General features: G+C 47.5%; 1 protein-coding gene across 2 annotated transcripts in view; it reads right to left on the bottom strand.

Annotated features, from left to right (window-relative positions):
• Ent2 (Equilibrative nucleoside transporter 2) overlaps nt 1-14,263 on the bottom strand; it is a 125,178-nt gene that overhangs the window by 50,213 nt on the left and 60,702 nt on the right. For both annotated transcript variants that reach the window (XM_065443348.2, XM_065443350.2), the window contains exon 2: nt 2,216-2,380. The gene's annotated coding sequence lies outside the window, so the exon portion shown is untranslated. The remainder of the gene's footprint in view (nt 1-2,215; nt 2,381-14,263) is intronic.

Here is a 14,263-nt window from a genome sequence, read left to right as displayed (position 1 = left end):
CGTTCCGATTAAAGGAGTGCGGCTTGGTTAGCATGATCAATGACTCCAGATGAATGCGTGAAGATAGATTCTTCTTCTTTGCTGTCACACGTGCTTCTCCCCAGTTGATAGTAGGTGACGTGCACAGTGCTCTGCCAGAAAATTCGACTAAACGCGTTCTTTATTGACGTCGTTCCTGTGCGGCTGAAGTCGTGTCCTGAAGTTGCCGGTCTCGCCTACGTACACGTATGGGCAATTTGCATATGGTACTACGTATACAACGTCTGGGAACTTGTCCTTGTCCAGGCAGTCCTTCACGTTAACAATAATTTTAAATCCTTTTTTTTTGGGGGGGGGGGGGTTGGTGTACTGACCCCTCCTATGAAAATGTATCATACCAACCAGACGGGCTACCGTCATACACTCGACTTCATCTAAAGAGTGCTCGTTCACTGCTAAATTAACGCTAGAAAAGAAGAAAGAAAGGAATACGAGCTCATTAGCAGTCAGAAATAGTTGATGCGCACATGCCCCATACCAAGGCTTCCGTCACTAAAAAACCGCGATATTTTGAGATTATAACCGGGAGCGGCGAAAAGCTCCGTTGACCATTAGCGCTGCATACTTGCATGCAGGCGCGACAGCAGGATCGAAAGACCGGATCCCGTTCCGTCCTTCCTCCTCCTGGATTACTTTTGTCATGTTTTCTCATTTGTTTTGGTGTTTAAGGATATATAGCTGGCGTTTCCATGCATTAGCACTGGCTGGAGCAGTCTGACATTCACTTCGCGGAGCATTCGCCTAAAAGATTTTCAAAACTGAGGTACCTCTCTCTGTAGTACCGAATTGTTCATCCTCGTTATGAAAAAGAAAAACTCGTTTCGACAGACTTATTCGGCTAATAATTTTTTGACATTACGAGGAATCTAATATAGGCGCTGACGTTTTTCGGGTACCTTGGATTGTCTATGTTTAACTTCATTTCACGTGCGCACAGGGTAGAACGGTCCGCACGAAGACCGCCGCTGAAACACTGAGACAGCCGGTGGTTCAACTGGATAAGGTCCGAGTTGACTAAGAAATAGGCGCCATCGCAAGGAAATACGCAAGCGCTGCCGAAAACAGCCCCTTCCGACCAGAGGGGCACGCGAGCGTTCGGCGGCTGCACTGGTTCCCATCGCTTTTTGGCATGCCGACTTCCTCCCCGCGTCTAGGAAGATTAAAAGAGCGGGCTAAGGGGGGAGCGCGGCCCTGTGCGCCTATTTCGGTACACAAGATCTGGGAAGTGCGTGTACGTTGACCACTACGGAATGCCTCGAAGTGATCAACTTTAGCTCCCGCATCGATACTGGTCCGCAGGGCGGTCACGTGGCCAGCGTCTGTCCTATCATAACGCCGGACCCCCGGAGGTGCCATCGGCAGTGCGCACCCGCCCACCAAGACCTGTCAGCCATTTTTTTCGTCAGATTCGAGTTTCGTCAGGAAATCTTAATGCTCCTCGATGCAAATGTGCCCCCTCTAGCGTGGAATAATCGGCTGAGTCAACCCTGATGTGCTTTTATAATTATGCACTTCGCACTGGCAAAATGCCGCGTATTTCGTGATACAAGTGCAGATAATTCCTGCTGAATTGCAGAAAACAGTATATTCAGGAGTTGCCTCTGCTTTTCTTAGGGCACGAAGACAAGACCTTCTGAAGCAGGGACTCCACCTCTAGAGCTGGGGCATCTCACGTGACTTCTTATGGATCATCGGTGCTCGTGACCACCTGCCACATCTTGTGCTCAATAACCACCGTAAACCTGGGTGACCCGGCGAAAGCGGCTGGAAGCCATTCCACTGTTGCTGCTTCGAAGAATTCCAGCTACCCGGCAAAGAAGGCGAGATTTCGGTGAAGAAACTGTGACAGAATATCGGAGCATCGGGGCACATAAAGAACCTACGCTGCTTTGTGCCGAAATATTATCGCACCTATTCATGTAAGCCAAGACAGAAAATAGCTACAGCGGGGAAGAATTTTGCCATCTTCTGGAATAGGAAGGTGTCACCTGCCAAGCGAGGTTAGAGAGCTTTCATAAGAAACTGTGGTATCATCGGAGGTGAGTGCCGAGAGGTGTTCAAGCAGCCTCTGTAGCAGCCAAATTTCAGCGGCCGCAGTAGTGTCTCAAGCCGGACCATGAGCTCGGAGACACATCTGTCCAGCTTCGACCCTCGACGGCCAGCGAGCCCCAGTTACCTGCGCATGGATCCGGAGAATCGGCCGCGCCGGCTGCTCGATCCAGAGGAGATCCCGTTCCTGCCCAGAGCGCGATCATGGAGGAGGGTGAGTGGTGGAGCCGAAGCCGCCGCCATCTTGCCGTTCAGTGTTTTCTCCCCGCTACGGGATTGAGAAGGGCGGCACCTGAAAATGAAGCACACGAGGCGGCACTAAATAAGATGAACATATCACAAATATCGTATAGTAAGCCTCTTAATTTCAAGCGGCCGAGCCTCATTGATGAAAACATCGTTATCGCCAATCCGATCTTTCGCTTTCAGCGAGGTATCTAAGTAAATATGTATAGAATGTCCGTGGCACATGTGAGTTCGGGAAATGGAATCCATACTTTCGCTAAATGAAGTGCGCTTGCACGGTGGTGCGCAGTTTTGAAGAAGGAAATGAGGGATCCAACCGGCTGAGAAACTTGCAAAGCTGCAAGTTAACCCGAGACCATATCGGTTCAAAACACCACATTACCGTCCAACAACATTTTGATAAAACGGATTTGACGACTGCGTTTTTATGCAGTGCGTTAAATGCTGTTTTTACCACGTTCATATCTGTATAGGTTTTCAAAAATAGCTCGATTCCTGTTTTTAACTGTTAAACTCGATGCATATTTTGGCACTTCTTGACCTAGACGGGTTTTCTGGCAAAATCAATAAACGAATCCATCAATCAAACAGTCAGTCAGTCAAGCCCACACCCCATTTGAGAAAATTTGCGCACGACAGCGACCAGCGACGAAACTGGTTATTGCGCGACTAGAGATCTAAGGTCCGAAGAAACAACTGGAAATAATGAGGGTAAGAAACATTTTCTTTTTTTATTGTTTTAGCACAGAGAAAGTAAAAAAAAAAACTTCAAAGTGTCCATATACATATATGCTTGCCATTATCTGCTGTGCAGCACACGAATCTAGAAGCGACGATGACCACAAGAAAACGAACGGTAGCGGAGTTTTCGAGGGCCTTCACTGTGCTTTCAGTTTCATTTATAAAACTTCGTGTAGAATTCAAGCGTAGTGGAATGCAGGACGCCCTCTAGCTTTTAGTCCAGGGCTGGAGACTGGGACTTCGAGAAGCACGTGGAACTGCCAGCCTGGTGGCAAGGCCTTCGCACTAATCAGCCGCTGACACCTACAGACACTTTTCACGACGGTATCGCGGGCGCCGCCATGTTTGAGCTCGTGGTGACGCGACCATTCCTTGCCTCAGCTGCCTCTGTTTCGTCGGCGTTAACATTGGATATGTATGACGGCGGCGCGGCTCAAGAAACATCTGTTTTGGCGGATATCGTAGACGGCTAATGCGTGGACGACACGAGACTCTGACCACAGATTCAGAGCTTTTTTTCAGGACTCATTACACTTTGTCAAAGCGGCGCGAGCAGCGTATACGGAGCTTGGACTACAAATACTAAAAGGAGGACAAGCAGAGTACTTCAAGTTGTCCAAACTTTTCGCTAATGAAATAAATCAGGATCAACGTGGATTTCCTCGTCACTGTTTATTTGGCAAACACATTGAAGTAGCTGCTTAGTCTCGTTTCTGCCTCAACATAGTTCTTCGGTGCGGTCAATATCTGATTGTTTATCTTCTGCCTAATCACTCGCGGTTGTGCTTAGTTGCGACAGATCTGTTCTTGCTGCGAACCAGGCACAGAACGTAGATGCTCGGTATTTTTTAATAGCTTGTAGCAAAGGCGTATTACCGTTAGTGACTCGCTTACTCTTTGAACCGTTACTAATTGTTTAGCATCCATCCAACATTCATGTGCTGTCGGTGTATAGTCTCCGCCATCCATGCTCCGGCGCACAGATTCAAGTTGGCGCCTATAGTTACTTATTCTTCATGCGCTTTATATAGAGTCGGCGTAAGTTTCAGGGTGAGTTCGTGTGGATGCGCGTAGATAACGTCCGGGGAACTGACTATGCCAAGAAGCGACACTACTCCCTTTGCCACTGCGCAATGAGCGGTACTAAATCTTGGTGAAGTTTCGGGGTTGGAGTCTTTCTTTGGAGGTCAGCGATACAAAGCTGGCGGATGAGTAAATTTTTTTATTCCCGTGACCTAGGCTGTGCTTACAGTCCCACCCCTCCCAAATCGCCGGAGACTTAGAATAATGTTTTCACTCACTCACTTGAAAAAAGCCGTGCATGGCGAAGGGGCGGAAACGCATGCACTCATAATTAAGTCGCAGTGGTTCGCGGACAGCCACAGAGACCTGGTCACAGCAAACTAGTGCACACGCCTTAATTCCCTCTACGGTGCCACATTTTTCATCATGCATGGCGCACACTGCGTTAGCGAACACTAAGTTGCATTTTCCGCGTTTGATCCCACGGTAACAGGGCAGAAGCAGTAATGGTTTCGTATTCGTGCCGTTTTGCTGAGGCAAACTGCGGCGCGCCGCCGGAAGCGCTATCTCGTCCCTGTAGAACAAACTGCTGCGCGAAAAGGATTTTTATCTTCTAGACTGACGCAGGTGCCTTCGCCATCTGCCACTTGTGAACGAAACTGGCCTTTGTTTGGAAATGTTCATGACAAGCTTCGCGACAGGCTCACTAGCAAGCGGTTCAATTAATTAATTTATGGGGTACTCCGTGCAAGCACAACGATATGATTATGAGACACGCCGCAGTGGTCGGGACACCGTATTAATTTACGCCACCCGGGGTTCTTTAAGGTGCCCCCAATGCACGGGACACGGGCGTTGTTGCATTTCGCCCCCATCGAAATGCGGCCGCGAATTGATCCCGTGCCCTCATGACTATAGCAGTGCAACGCCATAGCAGCTAAGCCACCACGGCAGGTGTAAACGTGTTTCAAAACTCGTCTACGTACAATAAAATTGTAATGTGGAAACACGCGCAATCGATTCTACTGCGAACGTATCCAGCAGGAGTGACTAGGTCGCTGGGTGGCCTTTTTATCAGTTATCAGATTACCAATATTTCACAGAAGAGGACAAGGTGTTCATTCGATTGTCTTTGCGCCCACTGCATAATTATAGCACGTATATAATGATAATTAATTTCATTGCTATGGTAATGAATAAAAGGTATTTTTACTCGAAGTTTCAAAATTTATCAATTTCCTGAAAAGAAGACAGGGATAACATCGATTTTGCATGCCTACGCACGACCGCATCGGCTGGCCGAGTGCGCGCTTCCTCTGCGTCACGCCCATAGTCACTGCAACTCGACATGAAATACGAAGGAACACTGTTGGTATTTCCGCAGGGTTTATGCTGGTTGAAGCGACGCCAAAGCGTTTTCAATTCGGTGTCCCAGAAAGCACTAATGTGACAAGATTCCGTGCGGTTGTGCAAGGCGTGGTGTTGGTGATGTTCTGGCTGCAACGTACTGTCAATTGATCCCTGTAATGGCGCTATTTCAGCAATGGGCACAAAAGAGGTCGTGACGCAACTGTCGGCAGTATAGCTGCCCACTCACTGACAAATCGCAGTGGAAAGGGCGAGCTTGTCATCTGCGAGAAAAAAAAGGGGGGGGCCGCAGAAGCGCATGACCAAGCATATCGTGCTGCCTGGCGTGGCCTCTTCGGTCGGCGCTGCTCGGGGTGTTTTGCATGCCCATCGCTCCTGCGAGACGAAGTACGAACAAACAAGATTGCTGTTTCTCTGGGTAGTATGCATAGTTGAAAAGTCCCCAAAATATTATTAGTTCCGTTCCCTATAGGAAGCGCTAATATGTTGTGGGGTTCTCACCCGTGCTCTTGGGACAACGGAACGACAACACAGCAGTGCAAACAATCACAAGGGCATTTATTGCACCTTTCATAAATCAATGCCTGCTAGCCGAGTTGCTACCCACAAAATATGCCGATGGGAAGTCGCGGAAGTCCGACTCAACGCGATCGCATATCGATCGAGTATGTTCGCCCCATGCTGGACACAACGCTTGGTCGTTCGCGCGTGCGGTCACGCGCAAACGGTGACGCGTTCTAACGATCGTGTTCGTCCATTCAGGGGTAGGCCTCGCGAGATGGTCTCGCAGAAGCATGGATCGGCGCACGAGCAGAACGTACGCGCCGCTCTCCGATCCCGAACCAAAGAGGAAGAGCCTTCTCTTTTTTGAGCCCAAGTAACCCCGCCGTTGGGTGGCGTTAGCAGACCAACACTCGCGCCATCTCTCATACTACCCTGCAAGACTACCGACCGCAGCAGTAAAGCCACGCGGCGAAGCCGGATTACAGGAGAAGGGAGATATGCGAGGAAACAACATGTCAGGGGACGCGTGAGAGTCGCGCATACCCACAATGTCAAGACTCCGTGTGTCGTCTATAGCTGTGCAAGGCGCGATGTAATTGCGGCAGTGTATACAGCCGCTCGGTCCACAAAAGCGCGCCATTTGAGCAATGGGCACAAAAAAGGTAGTGGCAGAACTGTCGGCAGTAGTTGCGTTTGTGCAAAGTGTGCATTTAGCGTTAATTTGAATATATGCTTAGCTGTTTGCCGTTCTTGTAAAATTCTTTGTTGTAATCTTTGATGTCGAATGTGTTTCTTTTTATAAATTTCTTGCGGTTTGTGAGTCATCTGCTGTATCCAGAAGGGCGAAGTTGGCCAGTCAAGCTCTTTATACAGGGAGACAGATATGATGGAAATAAAGCTCGGTTCAGTTAAGATTTTCCTAATTTCTTTATTCCCATTCTTGCAAATCTCCACGGTCTTTTTTTTGTTTCCATTTCTTTTTCTTCCATTCCTTGCGTCAAATTCGCTGTCTCTGTTTCTCTCACTTCCTTACAGATGACTCCTCCAGGTTGACAGTTTCAATTACCTGTAGCCAACCGCACGCTAGAATAGCTAACATCCCCGTCTTCCTTCCTATATATTGTTACGTAAGAAGACGTAGATGAAAAGCTATATACAAGTATATTTACAACGTATTACGCCGCGCTTGGCCAAGAGGCAACAGCCCGCGCTAGCCTCCAATCGTCGTCGTCGTTTTCTTACTGCTCGCCTCTTCGTCATTGATAATACTATTCCGTAGCACTACCCCCGGCGGCAAAAGCGCCGTCCCGGAGCGAATAAAGATCGGACTCGGAAGCAGTGTAGTAGGCCTTGAGCCTACTGACATGCACGACATCACTAGATGCCAGAGGAGAGGACGAGGTTCAACCCACAGGAGCAATTTCGTAAGTCACAGGCGTCACCTGGCGCAGCACGCAGTAAGGCCCTATGTATCGCGAAAGGAGCTTCTCTGAAAGTCCGACGTGACGAGAGGGCGACCACAGGAGCACGAGCGCACCAGGCGAAAACTGTACGTCACGGTGGCGGGCGTTGTACTGACGCTGCTGAGTGGTTTGCGAGTCCGTCAGTCGAGCACGGGCAAGCTGGCGTGCATGGTCGGCGAGGGCGATCGCGTCGCGCGCATACTCGCTTGTTGAGATCGCAGCAGGAGGAAGTGCCGTGTCAAGGGGCAAGGTCGGTTGGCGACCGTAGAGTATATAAAATTGAGAAGATCCGGCAGTGTCATACCGGCAAGAATTATAAGCAAATGTGACGTGAGGAAGGGCAATGTCCCAGTCGCGGTGTTCCTTGGAAACGTGCTTGGACGGCATATCGGTAAGAGTACGGTTTAACCACTCTGTCAGTCCATTGGTTTGAGGATGGTATGAGGTAGTCAGCTTGTGTTGAGTGGAGCAGGAACGTACAATGTCGGCGATAACTTTCGAGAGAAAGTTACGACTACGGTCAGTGAGCAGCTGTCGCGGGGCGCCATGAAGTAAGGCAATGTCACGCAAGAGAAAGTCCACGACGTCAGTGGCGCAACTAGTAATATTATATATATATATATATATATATATATATATATATATATATATATATATATATATATGTGTGTGTGTGTGTGTGTGTGTGTGTGTGTGCGTGCGTGCGTGCGTGCTTGGTTGCTAAGTTTCCTGACCTCTTCCTTCATATTCTGTGTGCACGCGTTTCACGCACAGATGCTTGCGCACTTTAACCACCTATTTATTTTCATCCATGTTCTTAACCCTTTCTGCAAAACTAATTTTGCTCTGTGCTTCTCTAACTACAAAAAAGGCCCAATCCACGTAACCCTGCACTGCCTCATTTGTGGTTTTACCATGGGCTTGAAGCCAACTGGCCTACCGATCTTTCGTTAGCTTCCGACCCCGACAAGATATCCGATTTCAAGCGTGCACATAATGGCATTTGCGAACGTTATCGCTGGCGCCATTGCTCCTTTCCAGATTCCGCACGCCACCTCATATTTATTATAGCCCCAAATTGTTCTGTATTTCATTAGTGCAGCATTCCACTTCTCCTTTATTTTTTAGATTATCTTGGTGGATGGTTAAGTAAATATTTCTTTCGTTTATGTATACGCCAATATACTTATATTGCTTGACTATGGATATGACTTGCTGTTGAATTGACACAACGTAATTACTCGTCTCTTCATTAAATATTATAATTACTGATCCCTGAATTACTGATACTGATACTGATAATTAATTACTGATACTGAATAAATGTAAGACCTAGATTTGCCATTGCTCTCCTACACATATTCGCAAGTGTTTGTAAATATCTTCCATTGTCTGCTAGTAGCAGTGCTTCATCCGCATACATCAGCTCAGAGACCTTCTGTTGCACCATTTTCCCATTATGCATGTAGGATAAATCAAACAATGATTCACTGTTTTCCAGTCGTCTTTCTATAAAGCGTGAACAACAATGGAGAAAGACGATGTTTGCCTCAGTCCTTGGTGAATTTCCACCAATTCGTTGCATTTTCGGTCTTCCCATATGGTTTGTACTTGATTTTCTCTATATGTTTCCCTCAGCACTTCCACGAAATCGCCATCTATGAGTTCGTTCTAGAGAATATTCCACAACAATCCCCTGTCTACGTTGTCGTAGGCTCCCTTAATATTTATGAAAGCTATCGACAGAGGTCTATTATGAGCTACTGAAATCTCTATGCGCTGGTTAGTACAAACGTATTATCCTCTAAGCATCTGGCTGGCCTGAATCCATTCTGTAGTTCCCAAAGTACATCACTTGTCTCAACCCACTTCGGCAGTTCTAATTTTATGGATTGCATGGCCATTCTACTTATCATCGTCGGTACTCTAACTGGCCTGTACGAGCTCGTCCTATCCTTATCACCTTTGCCTTGGTAAATGAGGCTAATTTTGCTTTCACGCCATCCTACGGAAATTTTCCTAGTCTTAAGCGCCTACTCTTTGGAATTAGTCAGCAGTGCCTTGCTCTTTGGACCGACGTTTTTGATTAGCTGTATTAGAATTTCATTGGGTCCTGCGGTGGTGTTATTAGGGAAATGGGGGGAGCGCTGTAAGCAAAAACCAATGCCCAGGGCAAATATTGTGAACCGCAGGCTTGGTAATATAAGGCTAAAGGTACTGAGCAGACCCTGTGAACACAAAAGTCATGCAATTTTAAACGCGTACATATGCAGCGGCCTTGAAGCTACAAAACACAAATGCAGGGCCAACTTTATTAGGTAACATATTATGAATACATCAGTAAGTGAACTGTGAAGTGTCTGTCGAGAGGTTTCTTTTATTCTACGGGCCGTCTCTCGTTCGCAGTGTAGAGCAGCGTTTGGATATCACAATTATTTTATGCACCCCAAAATATTTATGTGCACGCTGAAACAAGCTTTGCAGACACAATTGGCTTGTTAAAATGTCTATGCAATTTATACGAAACATTCTGTTAGTGGGTAAAAAAAAAGAACGAGAAAGAGGAGGGACTAATGGAGTGGTGTCGAAATAAAGGCAACGGAGGGGGAATCTTTCGCAATAGTACTATGGGCTAGCCGGTATGCTGTTCAACAGATTCAATGGCGCAAAATTAACGAGGACACAAAATACACAAGGACATGGAGCTTGTGGGACACATTCAAATTAGGTATTTATGTTCTCCTTTATTTCGCGCCATTGCCTGTATTACAAAAGCGGAGACGGCTTTTACGGGCAAACTACACAAATGTATTACTACTGCAACACGTGGCGCAGGAGATACAGGAATCTTAACGACGGTGTGATGGTAAATTTGGATTTTGGTGGCGCTTGGTGGCCACAGACCGACTGCGGACACCCCTGTGACTGCTGAATAATGCACTCGATAGGCACTGTGCGAGACAGTAATAATATTTGGGGTTTTACGTGCCAAAACCACTTTCTGATTATGAGGCACGCCGTAGTGGAGGACTCCGGAAATTTAGACCACCTGGGGTTCTTTAACGTGCACCTAAATCTAAGCACACGGGTGTTTTCGCATTTCGCCCCCATCGAAATGCGGCCGCCGTGGCCGGGATTCGATCCCGCGACCTCGTGCTCAGCAGCCCAACACCATAGCCACTGAGCAACCACGGCGGGTACTGTGCGAGACAGTGATATGGGGCAGTTGATTGTTTAATTTGCTCTTTACGTCGAGACTTGGGCTGGCCTAGTGCTGCCGTTAGTACCATAAACGGCAATGGATCTCATGTTGAGGAGCAGAAGAGGCCCGCGATATACACAGAATAATAATAATAATATTTGGGGTTTTACGTGCCAAAACCACTTTCTGATTATGAGGCACGCCGTAGTGGAGGACTCCGGAAATTTTGACCACCTGGGGTTCTTTAACCTGCACCTAAATCTAAGCACACGGGTGTTTTCGCATTTCGCCCCCATCGAAATGCGGCCGCCATGGCCGGGATTCGATCCCGCGACCTCGTGCTCAGCAGCCCAACACCATAGCCACTGAGCAACCACGGCGGGTCTGTACACAGAAGCGTACGTAGCTAGATGTACAGAGACATGCACGCGTGAGAAAATACAGCACAAAAAGTGTGAGTCTGTGGGCAGACTCGGAGCGTATGAGGAAAGGTTCAAAGAGAGCTGTAGAAAGTCACCGGAATGCGCTCACGACCCAAACGTCAAAACCGGTAAAAAGAAGAAGAAGAAGAAGAAGAAGAAGCAAGCGAGAAAACAAAGACAACAGAAAGGAGAGAGAGAGAGAGAGAGAGAGAGAGAGAGAGAGAGAGCAAACGGAGAAGGTACTTTAGGGCCATGCTATCTCGGTGACCTGTCTTTCCCTGACCTCTTTTTATCTGATGGTATAAGCGCGAGTACAAGCCACATATAAGACTTAGTATGAGGCTATCGCCGTCAGACTACATACTGTGCAACAAGTAGTATATGGTGTATCCACTGCAATTTTTTTCCCGACAAGAGTTCTCCAAGGAGCTGTTCTGACAACGCTCCACTCTCGCAATGTAGGAAACTGGCAGGCGCTCTTGCTAACATGAAGCGCAGAAGCCCAAGAACCATGAGCAAAGGCATAACGCTCACACATGGTAGTAGTGTTGCTACTACTGCAAGCCATAACTATAAGCGTACTTTAGGCTAAACACTTGATTTAGGACGCATGCTCAAAGTAACCGCTAAGCGCTGATAAACCAGCTCGAAATAGCAGTCCGCGTCGCACAAGTTGCCTAATTTCACCAGAGTCGCTTCAGTGAATGCTTTAGGATTCCTGATAAGAAAAATTGTCATCTAATCGTGTGTTACACGAAGCTACAAAATTAGCCCATCATGGCTCTTTAAGAAAGTTTTGCAGTTCATGAAGAATGGTCCTGGTCCGGGGATTCAACATGGAAGCAACGCCTTACCGCGGGCGGTCGCTCTACCATTCGAGCTAACCAGCATGCTAGCAGAACTCATTTGCCATATTTTGCTTTAAGGTTGTGTGTTAGACAGTATAATATACACAAGCCCACTATTATGAAAATTCTGACTACACAGGTGTGGAAGGAGAACATTTTTCTCTCTTTTTCACCTTACCGCACACTCTGCTATATGGCCGATTATGGTTAAATAAATGAGTGCAGCCCTTCTTCGGGCAGAAACTGCATAAACGGCCTGTGCAACTTACTGTCCATAATTCACTGCTCGTAGTCTGCAGTCTGTGTGCTGTTCTGTCCGTATTCCGGCACATCTTGTGGCCTGTTTTCAAGGACAAATGCAGCGATAGAAAGAAGATACATTGAGAGAAATAAAAATTGATGGCCGCCAGTGGAACTCATTAAAACAAAAATTCTGAAATACTAGGGAGACAAAAGCTACACTTGACTCAAATTTTGGCGGCTTCCCCTCTTACAATTCACTTTCTCGATGACGTTTTACCGTGTAGCAAATCGCAACCTCGCATCGCAGATGCGTAGAGGAAGTTGGCGAGCCATGGTGGCCAGATCCTCAACGCGTAAGCTCAAATCGAGCGTAGACGTGCAAGTAAGTCTCACTGTGAACAGTTAAGAGTCACAAGCATCGAACCGAGTGAGGTCACGTGGCCTACAGGATTCGCTTCTGAGGCTTTAAGTAGAAACCCGTTTGCCAGCTCGTAGTAGCAACAAAAACAGTAGTCAGCGCCTTGTGTGACTGGTTGTAAAACTCACCCTAATTTTTTGAGTGAAAAAGTAAATGTCTTATGTGCCAAAGTATGGGACTATGGCCTGTAATACGAAGAATAGAAAAGTGAAGAAGGCGTGCTCCGAGTAACCATTGTAAGAGTATGGATTCTCTGGCAAAATTTAGGGGATTTAGGGGGGGTTTCTGTAGGTTCGGTTCACAGACGACAATAATGGCGAATCTATTGGTGAAAACGTAATGGCGAAAATCAGCAATACGGGATTTCAGTCCACGGGTATTCCATTGCATATCAGACGCTTCCTTGAATTGTCTCAGGAACGGCTGACGCGGTAGAGTCATTCTGCTTGTTACTCGAGGCTCGCAAGCAGCGGATCCAGGCCATCCAGCACTTGCAGTTCACCTCGAGCAGATGACGTCTGCATGTCATTTATCAACACGCGAATGACTTTATGGCAATTATAGCGATTACTTGCTTGTCTTGACCTCGTACGCGATCTGTGCCGTCATTGGTGCGTCGGTAGTCCACCATCGATCTTTGTTGTGCTGGAGGACTTAATGTCGGAAGAGCAGGCCAGTCGTTTGCAGTACACGTATTCACTGCGTCACCAGACACCGTGTTGTTAGTGTGGGTGAGCGCCTTGGGAGCACCAGCTGCAGGAACTAGCATCTTTCTTACGACGGTATCAGTACTTCTAGTACACGAAGATCGCCTGCGGTGACGGCGGGCAAGACGCCGTCGCACTTTGGCGGCGGCTTCTCTGTGAGTTGAGTTGTCTCTCGCCATTTGTTTTAGGACTTTCAGCTCTGTCTTGTGTCACGGGCAGTCTTTCGATGATGCTTCATGGGGACCAGAGCAATTGGCACACTTGAAGTGAGTCGCACGGCAGGCATCAGCGCTGTGTTGCTCAGAACACCTTGGGCACACGGTCTAATTTTTGCATATGCCGCTGATATGCCCGATCCTCAAACAATTACGGCACTGAAATGGTCTTGGAACGAACGGTCGCAGTGGATTACGGAAAAATCCAACTTTCACGCGTGACGTCAAGCTACTTCCCGTGGAGGTTACCCTTACACAGCGTGATTCTCCTAGGCGACGGATTTCAGTAATAGTTGCAATATGCTGTGGTGGGGGTTTAACAAAAACAGGCAGATCGTTGTTGTTGATTAACTCATCGACATCATAAATTACACCTGGTGTAGTATCGCTGTCATGTGGTATTATGGTGCGAACACTTATCTTGCCCCGCACATTGACTATACTCAAGATATCCAATGCTGCTCTGTTCTTGACATCAACCACGAGAACGTTCTTACGGGTGTTAATTCGCACATCCGTAATCTCATTCGGAAGAAGAGCCTCCAGCGTGACAGATATGGCTTGCCTGTTTAACCGATTCAAGTCGTCGGTGGGCGTCTCGGGCAAGAAGAGGATGGTATGAGCCGTGTCATTGGCCTTTGCCGCTAACATCGTCCTTGTTGAAGACGAGGAGGCAGTGACGATTCTCCTCTTTCCTTTCGCCTCACAACTGTCAAGTAGTCGCCGTCATCCGACAGATCTTCTTCTGAAGCAGAGTAGTACAGCAGGGTGTCCT

Source organism: Dermacentor albipictus, chromosome 9, assembly GCF_038994185.2.
Source record: "Dermacentor albipictus isolate Rhodes 1998 colony chromosome 9, USDA_Dalb.pri_finalv2, whole genome shotgun sequence".
NCBI classification, from domain to species: Eukaryota; Metazoa; Arthropoda; class Arachnida; order Ixodida; family Ixodidae; genus Dermacentor; species Dermacentor albipictus.
Note: the sequence above shows the minus strand (reverse complement) of the source record. Positions and strands in the feature narration are given on the sequence as shown.